Source organism: Salvelinus alpinus, chromosome 21, assembly GCF_045679555.1.
Source record: "Salvelinus alpinus chromosome 21, SLU_Salpinus.1, whole genome shotgun sequence".
Classification (NCBI taxonomy): Eukaryota; Metazoa; Chordata; class Actinopteri; order Salmoniformes; family Salmonidae; genus Salvelinus; species Salvelinus alpinus.
The window spans coordinates 44216692-44230666 of NC_092106.1; the positions used below are offsets into that span (position 1 = coordinate 44216692).

Below are 13975 nucleotides of genomic sequence, written 5' to 3' on the forward strand. Positions count from 1 at the left end.
GTAGATGTAGTAGGAGTAGTAGTAGTGCTGGTAGTAGTAGTAGTAGTAGTGTTAGTAGTAGTAGTAGTAGAACTAGTAGATATAGGAGTAGTAGTGTTAGTAGTAGTATTAATAGTAGTAGTAGAACTAATAGATGTAGGAGTAGTAGTAGTAGTAGTAGTAGAACTAGTAGATATAGGAGTAGTAGTGTTAGTAGTAATACTAGTAGCATTATTATGGTAGTGAGTGAGCCTACATTTTCCTGTGAACAGATGGTTTTCATTATAACTTTGTAGATAAGCTCTGACTTTGAAGATAAGCTAACCTAAAGCTGTTTTTTTTCTGAAGCTGGTTATTACATACTGAAACATACATAGGAATAAATCACTGATAGGTACTAAGGACATCAGCTTTGAGGAGCACTAAGTAAGATGCCTAGTTAGGGGGCTCTTTTCCACGCTCCCTTAGGGTTTGTCATTATGTTGCCTCCTCCAGGATCCCAGTTGGAGCACCTTGTTACCCTCTTAAACATGGTTAGACCTCGTTAGTGGTTTTCCTCAGGGATCGTCATTCGTTTTGCTCGTTAGGGATCTGTTTACCCCCCAGGCCTCAAACCCTCTAGTGGAGCCTGAGTGATGACAGTTTTCCACAATTGTTTACACACGTTTGCTGAATCTTTGGCCTATTTTCCCAAAACTCTAAACACAGAACACAAAACCATAAACACAAAATGGAAAACTCTAGAAATCTCTAGCAAAAGCAAACACTGCATTCAAAACTGTTTTATCTCTTTCCAAAATGTTTTTTGGGGATCAAAATGACACACACGCCCATCATATGAATAAATCTGTCTACCAACCAACAACACAAAACACTACTATGAATATCCCATCAGTAGTTTTATACCTTTTGCATTTTCAGTGTTACACTGTAACCGGCTGTAAGAGTTTGTTACAGTAATGTATACCTACTCAAATATATATAAATAAACACACACAAATGCAATACAGTAACAAAAACAGTGTCATTTATTTCCAAAATGCTGTATTTTTGAACACTTGTGTTTTGTATGTAACACTTTCCATACCCAACAGGAGAAAACCAGGAAAAACATTCAGTAAGATAAATGGTTTTCTGTACAAAAATAAAAAATGAAAGTGGCTCATTCTTTCAAAACTCTAAACAAAAAAATACAAAAACACATGCAAAATGTAATTAAGAAGACATTAGGCTGCATCCTGCCTCCTGCCTCCTATTTTGGTCTGGCCCCAGCAGCTCATCTACATCACAAGCCATGTTCTCCCTGGCTAAACATCGGGGAAAGAATCTTCTGGAGAGACGGATCCAGCCGCCGAAAGCCCCCACATCAACTTCACCACATGCATCCTCCATTGTCTGGAGAAGAGGCATGCGTGCGAGGGGATGGCGGTCGTACACCTTCCATTGCCATGCCGAGAAAAACTCTTCAATTGGGTTTAGGAATGGGGAATATGGTGGGAGGAATAGAACAATAAATTCTGGGTGATCGATGAACCAGTTGCGGACCAGAGCAGCGCGGTGGAAACTCCCGTTGTCCCAGATGACAACATACCTGTGCTGCTCTGGTCCACCCCTCTGCTCGGCTGGAATGAGGACGCCATGTAGTGTGTCCAGGAATGTGATGAGAAGGGCGGTGTTGTAGGGACCAAGGTTGGCATGGTGATGGAGGACGCCTTGCTGGCTGGTGATATTCCCTCCACACTGTCCATGGACATTCACAATGTTACGACACCATTCCATTTTTTTGGATAGGTTGAAGCCTGCCTCATCAATGTAAATATAAAAGTGCTGAATTGCAGCGGCCTCCAGCTCCAAGACTCTCTGAAACAGACAACAAGACAATATGTGACATAGACCATATAGCAGTCAATATGGTGAGACACAATACACTGGATTACAGTACTGCAATGTGTCTATACAGTGCTGATATGGTAGTGAATTCACAGTATAGTACTTACTTGCACATATTCATAACGCTGTTCTTTAACCCTCTCTGACTTTCGTTCAAATGCACCTTGTAGACCTGTTTCATCTGGATTCGGTTGCGCTGTAATACACGGTCCAATGTAGACAAGCCCACCTGGTGAATGTTATTGAATATTGTGTTGTCTGCAGTTATGTGGTTCTGGATTTCTCATAGTCTAATGGTATCGTTTGCCACCACCATGTTCACAACAGCGGTCTCCTGTTCTGGTGTGAACAGCCAGTGTCTTCCACCATGGCCTGGCCGTCTCTCAGTTCTGCAGAAGATCCATAAATATGATATGATTGGTTGCAGTAAACAAAAATAATCAATTTTCTTTCAATTTGAAATGACGTTACTGTAACATTGGCCAACAATCACTGTGTAACATAGGCCTACTGATATGTCGGACTACAGTATACAACAGTATACATACATAACGCGCATAGTGTAGATGGTAGGTAACTTACCGGTTCTCATTTCTGAATGTACGGATGATAGATGCAACCGTGTAGCTGCTCAGGTTGGGCTGAACTCTGCCCAGCCTCCCTCATACTCAATCCATGGTTGAGCACATGGCCAACCAATGAGGCCCTGATCTCATCTGAGACAACTGTCCTTCCTCTTCCTCCTTCCTTTTCCTCCAGAACAGGAGAGCTCATCTGTGGCCTTTTATAGTGTTAAAGCTCTGATTTCTATGTGAACAATTCAGCAACTAGTGTTTACACCAGTGAGTAGTGGGTGTTGCCAATTGGTGTATAGCGCTTGGCATTGTGATTGGCGTTGCTTTCTAACGGGACTAAAGAGATTTTAACTGTGAATGTTGTGTCTAATGTAGAGAACTGTGTGTAGTGTTTTGCGAAAAGTGTGATATAACATTTTTAACTGAGTGTAAAGCAGGAATTGTGCTTGCAATTTTGCAGACTTGGTTTATGAGTTTCAGGTTTCGGTGATTGCATTTCAAGTTCCAATTGTAGTGTGTAAACAATTGGGAAAAACTGTAATATAAATGATTAATATAACTGTTTAATTAATAGAACTGATTTATAGAACTGGTGGTAGAGGTTACCACAGAGGATCTAGTTGTGTGCGTGTGTGTGTGTGTGTGTGTGTGTGTGTGTGTGTGTGTGTGTGTGTGTGTGTGTGTGTGTGTGTGTGTGTGTGTGTGTGTGTGTGTGTGTGTGTGTGTGTGTGTGTGTGTGTGTGTGTGTGTGTGTGTGTGTGTGTGTGTGTGTGTGTGTGTTTCATACAGGTCTAATGACGCAGGGTGAGAGTAGTCTACTACAGGGGAGGAGAACCTTTGAACAGGGCCTTTCCTGTTGTAGAGGGACTAGAAGGATCCATAGGTATGTGTGTACGTGCCTTCAGGAGCATACGTATGTCTGCCCCCCATCCTGGGGCCCCTCTCTCCAACCTCCACGACCTGTCAAATGAAATCAAGCACTCAGGGTTAACCGTTTGTTTATCCTGTAAATGATCCTGGAACGTGTATGTGAATAGCTCACACACTTCATGGCCTGTACGGTCAGCTAACACTTCACACACATTATGACATTGTGTTTGTGTAACTCACCTCATCCAGTTTTAGTGTGTGCCGGCCACCTGGGTGATGCAATGCACTGTGGCCATTTTTGTGAACACTCATCACATAATAAGTTACTGCCGTGCTAAGGTAAATGACTCCTGTACAGTATAAACATATCCCCTCTTATCGAACCGTTCAACTGTTTTTATGTTCTCACGTACTTAATCCTCTTTTGTGAAATGACCGCAATGATCCGCCTCCATTTCGTCCTTCCCTTGACCAGATTTTATGCATTAATGGAAGCCATATTGTGCTAGACCACTCACCCGCAGCGTAGGCAGTTGCACTCCTGCCCTGGAGAGTCTCAGTGGTGTTGTGGCAGCTGAGGCACTTCCTGCTTTGGGGGGTCTGTTCTCCGGGCTCAAGTATATATGCTGCCACGGTCCAAAGCTGAGAGTGGGTGACAGGCCAGTCCAACGCACACGCACACACACACACACACACACACACACACACACACACACACACACACACACACACACACACACACACACACACACACACACACACACACAACCACACACAGTTACATAACAGCGTATTGGGAAATGGCTCTTGACACTCCCCAGTTAAAACTGGCATGGTTAAGCCTCATGTTTTATTGGTTTGGGGTGCCTGCTGCTGTGAGACAGCTGTGCTGGTGATTTACTGTATATTGTCTGTGTTTAAGGCATTTTAACATACCCTACGTCAAGTTCAAATGTAGTTTTATCGACTGTTTTATTTAGCACTTTTTGGCACATCCACCGTGTGCTTTGCTACTCTGGACAAATATTTGGGAAAGGAGGGACGGGGGACGGGGACGGGGGGGTGGAAAAAGAGGAAGAGGGGAGAGGGAGACATATAGGGCACAGGAAGTGGTGAGAGAGTTGAGGGAGAAAGGGAGAGGAGAGTAGAAAGGGGATATGTAAACAAAAACTCTGGCTCTCAATTAAACAGAGACTCTCCATTGTTTTAGCTGGAATAGAGCATTTATCAGAATGGAGAGAGAGACTGAAAGAGACAATGAAAGAGAGACAGGGAGACAAAGATGGAGATAAGTAAGATGCCTAGTTAGGAAACAGAGATGGGGATATATATAATATTGTATATATACAGTACCAGTCAAAAGTTTGGACGCATCTACTCATTCCATGGTTTTTCTTCAGGTCAAAGACCGTAGAGTGAAGGAAAAGCAGCCAACAAGTGCTCAGCATTTGTGTGAACTCCTTCAAGACTGTTGGAAAAACATTCCAGGTGACTACCTCATGAAACTGGTTGAGAGAATGCAAAGCTGTCATCAAGGCAAAGGGTGGCTACTTTGAAGAATATATTTAGCTTTGTTTAACACTTTTTTGGTTACTACATGATTCCATATGTGTTATTTCATAGTTTGATGTCTTCACTCTTATTCTACTATGTAGAAAAGAGTAAAAAATAAAGAAAAACTCTTGAATAAGTAGGTGTGTTCAAACTTTTGACTAGTAATGTATATACAGTCGTGGCCAAAAGTTTTGAGAATGACACAAATATTAATTTCCACAAAGTTTGCTGCTTCAGTGTCTTTAGATATTTTTGTCAGATGTTACTATGGAATACTGAAGTATAATTACAAGCATTTCATAAGTGTCAAAGGCTTTTATTGACAATTACATGAAGTTCATGCAAAGAGTCAATATTTGCAGTGTTGACCCTTCTTTTTCAAGACCTCTGCAATCCGCCCTGGCATACTGTCAATTAACTTCTGGGCCACATCCTGACTGATGGCAGCCCATTCTTGCATAATCAATGCTTGGAGTTTGTCATAATTTGTGGGTTTTTGTTTGTCCACCCGCCTCTTGAGGATTGACCACAAGTTCTCAATGGGATTAAGGTCTGGGGAGTTTCCTGGCCATGGACCCAAAATATCGATGTTTTGTTCCCCAAGCCACTTAGATGTCACTTTTGCCTTATGGCAAGGTGCTCCATCATGATGGAAAAGGCATTGTTCGTCACCAAACTGTTCCTGGATGGTTGAGAGAAGTTGCTCTCGGAGGATGTGTTGGTACCATTCTTTATTCATGGCTGTGTTCTTAGGCAAAATTGTGAGTGAGCCCACTCCCTTGGCTGAGAAGCAACTCCACACGTGAATGGTGTCAGGATGCTTTACTGTTGGCATGACACAGGACTGATGGTAGCGCTCACCTTGTCTTCTCCGGACAAGCTTTTTTCCGGATGCCCCAAACAATCGGAAAGGGGATTCATCAGAGAAAATTACTTTAACCCAGTCCTCAGCAGTCCAATTCCTGTACCTTTTGCAGAATATCAGTCTGTCCCTGATGTTTTTCCTGGAGAGAAGTGGCTTCTTTGCTGCCCTTCTTGACACCAGGCCATCCTCCAAAAGTCTTCGCCTCACTGTGCGTGCAGATGCACTCACACCTGCCTGCTGCCATTCCTGAGCAAGCTCTGTACTGGTGGTGCCCAGATCCTGCAGCTGAATCAACTTTAGGAGACGGTCCTGGCACTTGCTGGACTTTCTTTGGTGCCCTGAAGCCTTCTTTCCAACAATTGAACCGCTCTCCTTGAAGTTCTTGATGGTTGATTTAGGTGCAATCTTACTGGCAGCAATATCCTTGCCTGTGAAGCCTTTTTTGTGCAAAGCAATGATGACGGCACGTGTTTCCTTGCAGGTAACCATGATTGACAGAGGAAGAACAATGATTCCAAGCACCACCCTCCTTTTGAAGCTTCCAGTCTGTTATTCGAACTCAATCCGCATGACAGAGTGATCTCCAGCCTTGTCCTCGTCAACACTCACACCTGTGTTAATGAGAGAATCACTGACATGATGTCAGCTGGTCATATTGTGGCAGGGCTGAAATGCAGTGGAAATGTTTTTTGGGGATTCAGTTCATTTGCATGGCAAAGAGGGACTTTGCAATTAATTGCATTTCATCTGATCAATCTTCATAACATTCTGGAGTATATGCAAATTGCCATCATACAAACTGAGGCAGCAGACTTTGTGAAAATTAATATTTGTGTCATTCTCAAAACTTTTGGCCACGACTGTATATATACAGTTTAAGTCGGAAGTTTACATACACCTTAGCCAAATACATTTAAACTCAGTTTTTCAAAATTCCTGACATTTAATCCTAGTAAAAATTCCCTGTCTTAGGTCAGTTAGGATTGCCACTTTATTTTAAGAATGTGAAATGTCAGAATAATAATAGAGAGAATAATTTATTTCAGCTTTTGTAACTGAGTCAGGTTTGGCGAAGTTGGCTGTCTTTGTTAGGAAGAAATAGTCTTCACACAGTTTGCAACGAGCCAGGCGGCCTAAACTGCTGCATATACCCTGACTCTGTTGCACAGAACGCAAGATAAGTGACACAATTTCCCTAGTTAAAAGAAATGTCAGCAGGCAATATTAACTAAATATGCAGGTTTAAGAATATATACTTGTGTATTGATTTTAAGAAAGGCGTTGATGTTTATGGTTAGGTACACATTGGTGCTTTTTTCGCGAATGCGCATGTTACATCACCTGTTTGGCGAAGTAGGCTGTGATTCAATGATAAATTAACCTCTCTAGGGTAGGTGAGACGCTAACGTCCCACCAGGCCAACATCCTGTGAAACTGCAGAGCGCTAACAATCTAAATACACCATTCGTTATATTAAACATTCTTGTAAATACATCATTTAAAAGATGAACGTCTTATTAATCCAGCCGCTGTGTCAGATTTCAAAAAGGCTTTACTGCGAAAGCAAACCATGCGATTTTCTGAGGACAGCGTCCCGCATACACAAGTATTACTAGCATTTTCCAACCAAGCATTAGCGTCACAAAAGTCAGAAATAACAATAAAATAAATCGCTTACCATTGAAGATCTTCCTCTGGTGGCAATGCCAAGTGTCCTAACTACACAGTGAATGTTCGTTTTGTTTGATAAAATCAATTTTTATAGCCATTTGTAAACCGCTTGCGTCGTGATTTCCGTCTCATTCAACTTTGGACGAAGCGTTCGTGGTAATTACACACACTAAACAAACGTTTTTCCAGTCATGATTGGTTTCATTGCAATCCTCTGGTTGTTACTAACACAACTATACTTGATGGTTCTTTTCCCGGGATGTATTGACCGAAACAAACCAATCAATGACCTCATTGCGCACCAATGGTAGGACCGGTCTATCGTTGATTGACTCTATTTTGGCCCAATGACCACTGATCATCTTTAAATCTAGCTTGGAAGATAGCCAATGAGCTGAGGTAAACGGCAATATTTAATGGTTATACGTTCAAAGACCAGCCTTTGTCGTAAACTTTGGCGTAAAAGAGGTTAATTCGCCATTGCAAATCCCACTTGACGGAGCCACGAGTGTTACGCATAGCAGTACATAGCATTTTCAGCAAGTTTATATATTTAAATTATGGCGAATAAATCAGGAAGCTAAAACAAAGTCTAGGTATACAGATTTAACCCAAATTATGGAGGAAATTGATAGAGAAAGCTAGACCGAGTTGCTTCAGGAAGATGAATCTTTCAGCGAAGCTAGTTTTGACTCCCAGGCGGAAGACATGTTTCTGCACGGCGAGGATGCCATGCTGGACTGGTAAGTTCTAATGCTCATGTCGTTGTTTGAAATTAATAATATCAAATATTATTCATTTGAGATTTTTTGGGAGATTTTCTTATTTTATTTGCAATATATAAATATATCATCAGTAATTGTCACGTTCCTGACCTGTTTTCTGTTAGTTTGTGTATGTGTTAGCTGGTCAGGACGTGAGTTTGGGTGGGCAGTCTATGTTTTCTGTTTCTATGTTGGTTTAAGGGTGACCTGATATGGCTCTCAATTAGAGGCAGGTGGTTTTCATTTCCTCTGATTGAGAGCCATATTAAGGTAGGTGTTTTCACACTGTTTGTTTGTGGGTGGTTGTTTCCTGTGTCTGTGTCGATGTTACACCATACGGGAATGTTTCGGTTTGTTCGTGCGTTTATGTAGTCTGTTCCTGTGTCAGCGTGCTTCGTGTATTTGTAAGTTCGTTTGTTCAGGTCTGTCTACATCGTTTTGTTATTTTGTTAGTTATATCAAGTATAGTTCGTTTTCGTCTTTGTCTGTTTTGTTTATTTAATAAATCAATATGTCATCACAACCCGCTGCATTTTGGTTCAATCCCTGCTCCTCCTCTTCGGATGAAGAGGAGGAAAACCGTTACAGAACCACCCACCAAATTACCAGAACCAAGCAGCGGGGAAAAGGGCAGCGACAGCAACCGCAGAGATCCCAGGATTCATGGACATGGGAGGAGATCTTGAACGGAGAAGGACCCTGGGCACAGGCTGGGGAGTATCGCTGCCCCAAAGCTGAGCTGGAGAAAGCGAAAGCTGAACGGCGGCGATATGAGGAGGCAGCACGGCAGCGGGACAGGTACGAGAGGCAACCCCAGAATTTTTTTGGGGGGGGGCTAGAGAGGAGTGTGGCTAAGCCAGGTAGCAGACCTGAGCGCACTCCTCGTGCTTATTATAAGCAACGCGTCACTGGTCAGGCACCGTGTTATGCGGTTAAGCGCACGGTGTCGCCAGTGCGTGCCCATAGCCCGGTGCGCTATAGAGCAGCCCCCCGAAAGTGTCATGTGAGTGTGGGCATCCAGCCGGGGCGTATTGTGCCTGCTCAGCGCGTCTGGTCTCCGGTACGCAGTTTCGGTCCAGGGTATCCTGCGCCGGCTCTGCGTGCTGTGTCTCCGGAGCGCTGGGAGGGTGCAGTGCATCCTATGCCTACGCTCCGCTCGTACCGGGCAAATGTGGTAGTGGAGCCTAAGAGAGAAGTGCGCGTAGTAGGCACTAGATCTCCAGTGCTCATCCACAGCCCGGTTCAACCTGTGCCTGCACTCTGGAGGGTACGGGCTGGTGTAGTATTCCAGCCTGGGGGAGTGGTGCCAAGGCTGCGCACCAGAGCTCCAGTACTCCCCCACAGCCCGGTCCTTCAGGTGCCTCTTAACATCAAGCCTCCTGTAGGTCTCTCCAGCCTGGTGGGTCCTGTGGCAGCCCCACGCACCAGGCTGTCTCTCCGTCTCCTCCCTACAGGTGTGCCCGTCTGCCCAGCGGTGCCTGAACTGCCCGTCTGCCCAGCGGTGCCTGAACTGCCCGTCTGCCCAGCGGCGCCTGAACTGCCCGTCTGCCCAGCGGCGCCTGAACTGCCCGTCTGCCCAGCGGCGCCTGAACTGCCCGTCTGCCCAGCGGCGCCTGAACTGCCCGTCTGCCCAATGGCGCCTGAACTGCCCGTCTGCCCAATGGCGCCTGAACTGCCCGTCTGCCATGAGCCTGCAAAGCTGCCCGTCTGCCATGAGCCTGCAAAGCCGCCCGTCTGCCAAGAGCCTACAGAGCCGTCCGCCAGACAGGAGCCGCTAGAGCCGTCCGCCAGACAGGAGCCGCTAGAGCCGTCCGCCAGACAGGAGCCGCTAGAGCCGTCCGCCAGACAGGAGCCGCTAGAGCCGTCCGCCAGACAGGAGCCGCTAGAGCCGTCCGCCAGACCGGATCAGCCAGAGCCTTCCGCCAGACCGGATCAGCCAGAGCCTTCCGCCAGACCGGATCAGCCAGAGCCTTCCGCCAGACCGGATCAGCCAGAGCCTTCCGCCAGACCGGATCAGCCAGAGCCTTCCGCCAGACCGGATCAGCCAGAGCCTTCCGCCAGACCGGATCAGCCAGAGCCTTCCGCCAGACCGGATCAGCCAGAGCCTTCCGCCAGACCGGATCAGCCAGAGCCTTCCGCCAGACCGGATCAGCCTTCAGAGCCGTCCAGCCAGGACCAGCCTTCAGAGCCGTCCAGCCAGGACCAGCCTTCAGAGCCGTCCAGCCAGGACCAGCCTTCAGAGCCGTCCAGCCAGGACCAGCCTTCAGAGCCGTCCAGCCAGGACCAGCCTTCAGAGCCGTCCAGCCAGGACCAGCCAGAGCCGTCCAGCCAGGACCAGCCAGAGCCGTCCAGCCAGGACCAGCCAGAGCCGTCCAGCCATGACCAGCCACAGCCGTCAGCGAGCCATGACCAGCCAGAGCCGTCAGCGAGCCATGACCAGCCAGAGCCGTCATCCAGCCAGGATCCGCCAGAGCCAGCCAGCCAGGATCCGCCAGCCAGTCCGGTGTTGTCCCTCAGTCCGGAGCTGCCGTCCCTCAGTCCGGGGCGGCCCCTAAATCCAGCGGGACCCATGTCTAGGGTTCCCAGTCCAAGGTCGGTGGCGAGGGTCGCCACCTTGAGGAAGACACAGAAGCGGGGATTTATTATGGTGGGATGGGGACAGCGTCCGGAGCCGGAGCCACCACCGTGGTCAGATGCCCACCCAGACCCTCCCCTAGACTTTTGGTGGTGCGTTCGGAGTACGCACCTTGAGGGGGGGGTTATGTCACGTTCCTGACCTGTTTTCTGTTAGTTTGTGTATGTGTTAGCTGGTCAGGACGTGAGTTTGGGTGGGCAGTCTATGTTTTCTGTTTCTATGTTGGTTTAAGGGTGACCTGATATGGCTCTCAATTAGAGGCAGGTGGTTTTCATTTCCTCTGATTGAGAGCCATATTAAGGTAGGTGTTTTTGTTAGAAGATGATGTGGAACCAAATCCACCAGTTTTTAGACCCAAAAGGCAGCCAGGACCTCAACTAGACATGACTGCAAAGTACAGCCCCCTTCAACTTTTTCAACTGTTTTTCACCTCGTCAGTTGTTGATTCCCTGGTGTCGAACACCAATAAGTACGGGGCTAAGAAGCAGGCAGGAAAGAAAGAGGCATGGAAGACCATTTCCATGTCAGACCTTTTCTGCTACTTTTCAATGGTCATTTACATGGGGCTGGTGAAGATGAAAACTCTAAGGGACTACTGGAAAACGTCAGCTCTCTATCAACTGCCTTTCCCCATGACTGTCATGTCTTCTAAAAGGTTTCTGACTATCTCACGTGCGCTTCACATCAGTGACCCAGAAGTTGATGGGGAGAATGACAAGAAGAGAGGCACACCAAGGTTTGATAGGCTCTGCAAAATCAAACCTCTCTACCCCAACATTGTTGAGGCCTTTAAGACCTATTTTCAGCCCGCCCAGAACCTGTCCATCGATGAGAGGATAGTAGCCTCAAAGGCCAGAATCAGCCTCAAACAATACATGCATAACAAACCAACCAAATGGGGTTACAAACTGTTTATTTTGGCTGATTCTGTGTGTGCCTACACTTGGCATTTTTTTGTTTATGAGGGGAAAAACAGTTTTGCTACCGGTAATGGACTTAGTTATGATTCCGTTATGGAGTTATTGGATTTTCAACTGCTGGGGAAGGGCTACAAGCTGTTTGTGGACAACTTCTACACAAGCCCTACCCTGTTTACAGACCTGAGGAAGCGGGATGTGTGGGCTTGTGGCACCATTCGTACCAACATGATGGGCTTTCCAAAGACAAAAATAAACGACATGCCTAAGCGGGCTGAGCGGGGTACCATGAGATGGATTCGTGAAGATGGCCTGCTGTTTGTGAAGTGGATGGATACCAGAGAGGTGGTCATGTGCACAACTATCCACAAGTCCTTCAGTGGCAATCACGTCATTAGGCGTGTGAAGGACGGTGCCGGGGCATGGGAGGTGTGGACCTGTCAGATGCACTGATAGGATACTACAATGTTGTCCACAAGACCATAAAATGGTACAAGACATTTTTCTATCATTTCATTGACATTGCTGTGGTGAATTCGTTCATCCTCCAGAAGGAAATGGCCAAGAGCTGTGGACAGCCCCCCATCTCACAGCTAGCCTTCAGGGAGCTGCTCATCCAGGAGCTTGCTAGCTACAGCAAGTCCACTGCAGCACCTTCTGTCCCCTCTACCTATGCCCCCTCTACCTCTGTCCCTTCTGCTCCTTCAACCAGTGGTGTTCACCTGCCCAGATTCATCTCTGCAGGCATGAATGTGCCTCAGGGCAAAAAGGGCACAGTAGGGAGACGTCGTTGTGCCCTTTGTCACAGGAAATGCCCCATCACCTGCACCACCTGTTTAGTAAGCCTCTGCTTTACAGCAGAAAAAGACTGCTATGGGCCATGGCACCAGCAGCACAATATTGTGTAGAGGACTGAGGGTCTTCACAATATTGTAAATAGAAAATGTGTAAATAGTTACCCTTGTTATTTGTTTATGTTTAATTATTATTATTTTATTTTTTATATTTTTTATATATATTTTTGGGGTGTGTTAGAATAGCATTTATGTATTTTGTACATAGTTCTTTCCTTCAAAATGTATCACTGTACCAATTCGGCCTTTTGGGTACATTTGGGTACATTTGTGTGGGACACCTGGGTGACTTCATGCTCAATGTCATGTAGCTTGCTCATTTTTGAAGTTATCTGTCTAAAACTTTGCTCAGCTATTGTTGCCATCTTATGTTCTTCATTCAAATCATCCCCAGCATCCTATCTGTATGTTTGGCTGTTCTTGTCAATTTGAAAGATGATGCAGCAACAATAAAAAACAGAAAACGTATGTTTACTTCCTTGTATTTTCTTCTACCAGATCTATTGTGTTATATTCTCCTACATTCAATTCACATTTCCACAAAATTCAGTGTGTGTTTCCTTTCAAATGATACCAAGAATATTGCATATCCTTGCTTCTGGGCCTGAGCTACAGGCAGTTAGATTAGGGTATGTCTTTAGGCAGAAATTGAGAAGAAGCCCCCGGTACCCCAAAGAAGTTAACAGGCACCGCATCGATTATATGCAACGCTGGACAAGCTAGATAAACTAGTAATATCATCAACCATGTGGAGTTAACTAGTGATTATGTTAAGATTGATTGTTTTTTATAAGATACGTTTAATGCTAGCTAGCACCTTACCTTGGCTCCTTGCTGCACTCGCATAACAGGTAGTCAGCCTTCCACGCAGTCTCCTCGTGGAGTGCAATGTAATCGGCCATGTAATCGGCCACGGTGTCCAAAAATGCCGATTGCCGATTGTTATGAAAACTTGAAATCGGCCCTAATTAATCGGCCATTCCGATTACTCAGTCGACCTCTAATATATATATATATATATATAAAGAGAGAGATATGGAAAGAGAGAGAGAGAGAGAGACAGAGAGAGATGGAAAGAGAGGGGGGGGGGGGAACTAGGGGATAGATCTTCTCTTAAAAGCAATATTTCTTGTGTACATTAATGTAACCAATGTGAAGTAGTGTAATTGTTCAAGGTCAAGGGTCAGGAGGGATGACTTTAGCTTCAAGATGACATACTTTGAAGCACTGCTCTAGAGTGAGGTTCAGCAGGGTCATTACATGTTTATAGCCCACAGGCTGTTAGGCCCAGCTGCTGATAGGGGGATGTGGCACATCTTTTGTGGGGTCTTGGGGTGGTTTCTCTGGGGTGGCTCCTCTGGTCTGGCTGCTCTGGGCTTATTCTGCTATGTTTGTGCTGAG

General features: G+C 45.8%; 1 protein-coding gene and 1 pseudogene across 2 annotated transcripts in view; both read left to right on the forward strand.

Moving 5' to 3' along the window:
• veph1 (ventricular zone expressed PH domain-containing 1) overlaps positions 1-13975 on the forward strand; it is a 205119-nt gene that overhangs the window by 28253 nt on the left and 162891 nt on the right. The window lies entirely within an intron of this gene.
• Positions 11158-12993, forward strand: LOC139548640 (piggyBac transposable element-derived protein 4-like; annotated as a pseudogene).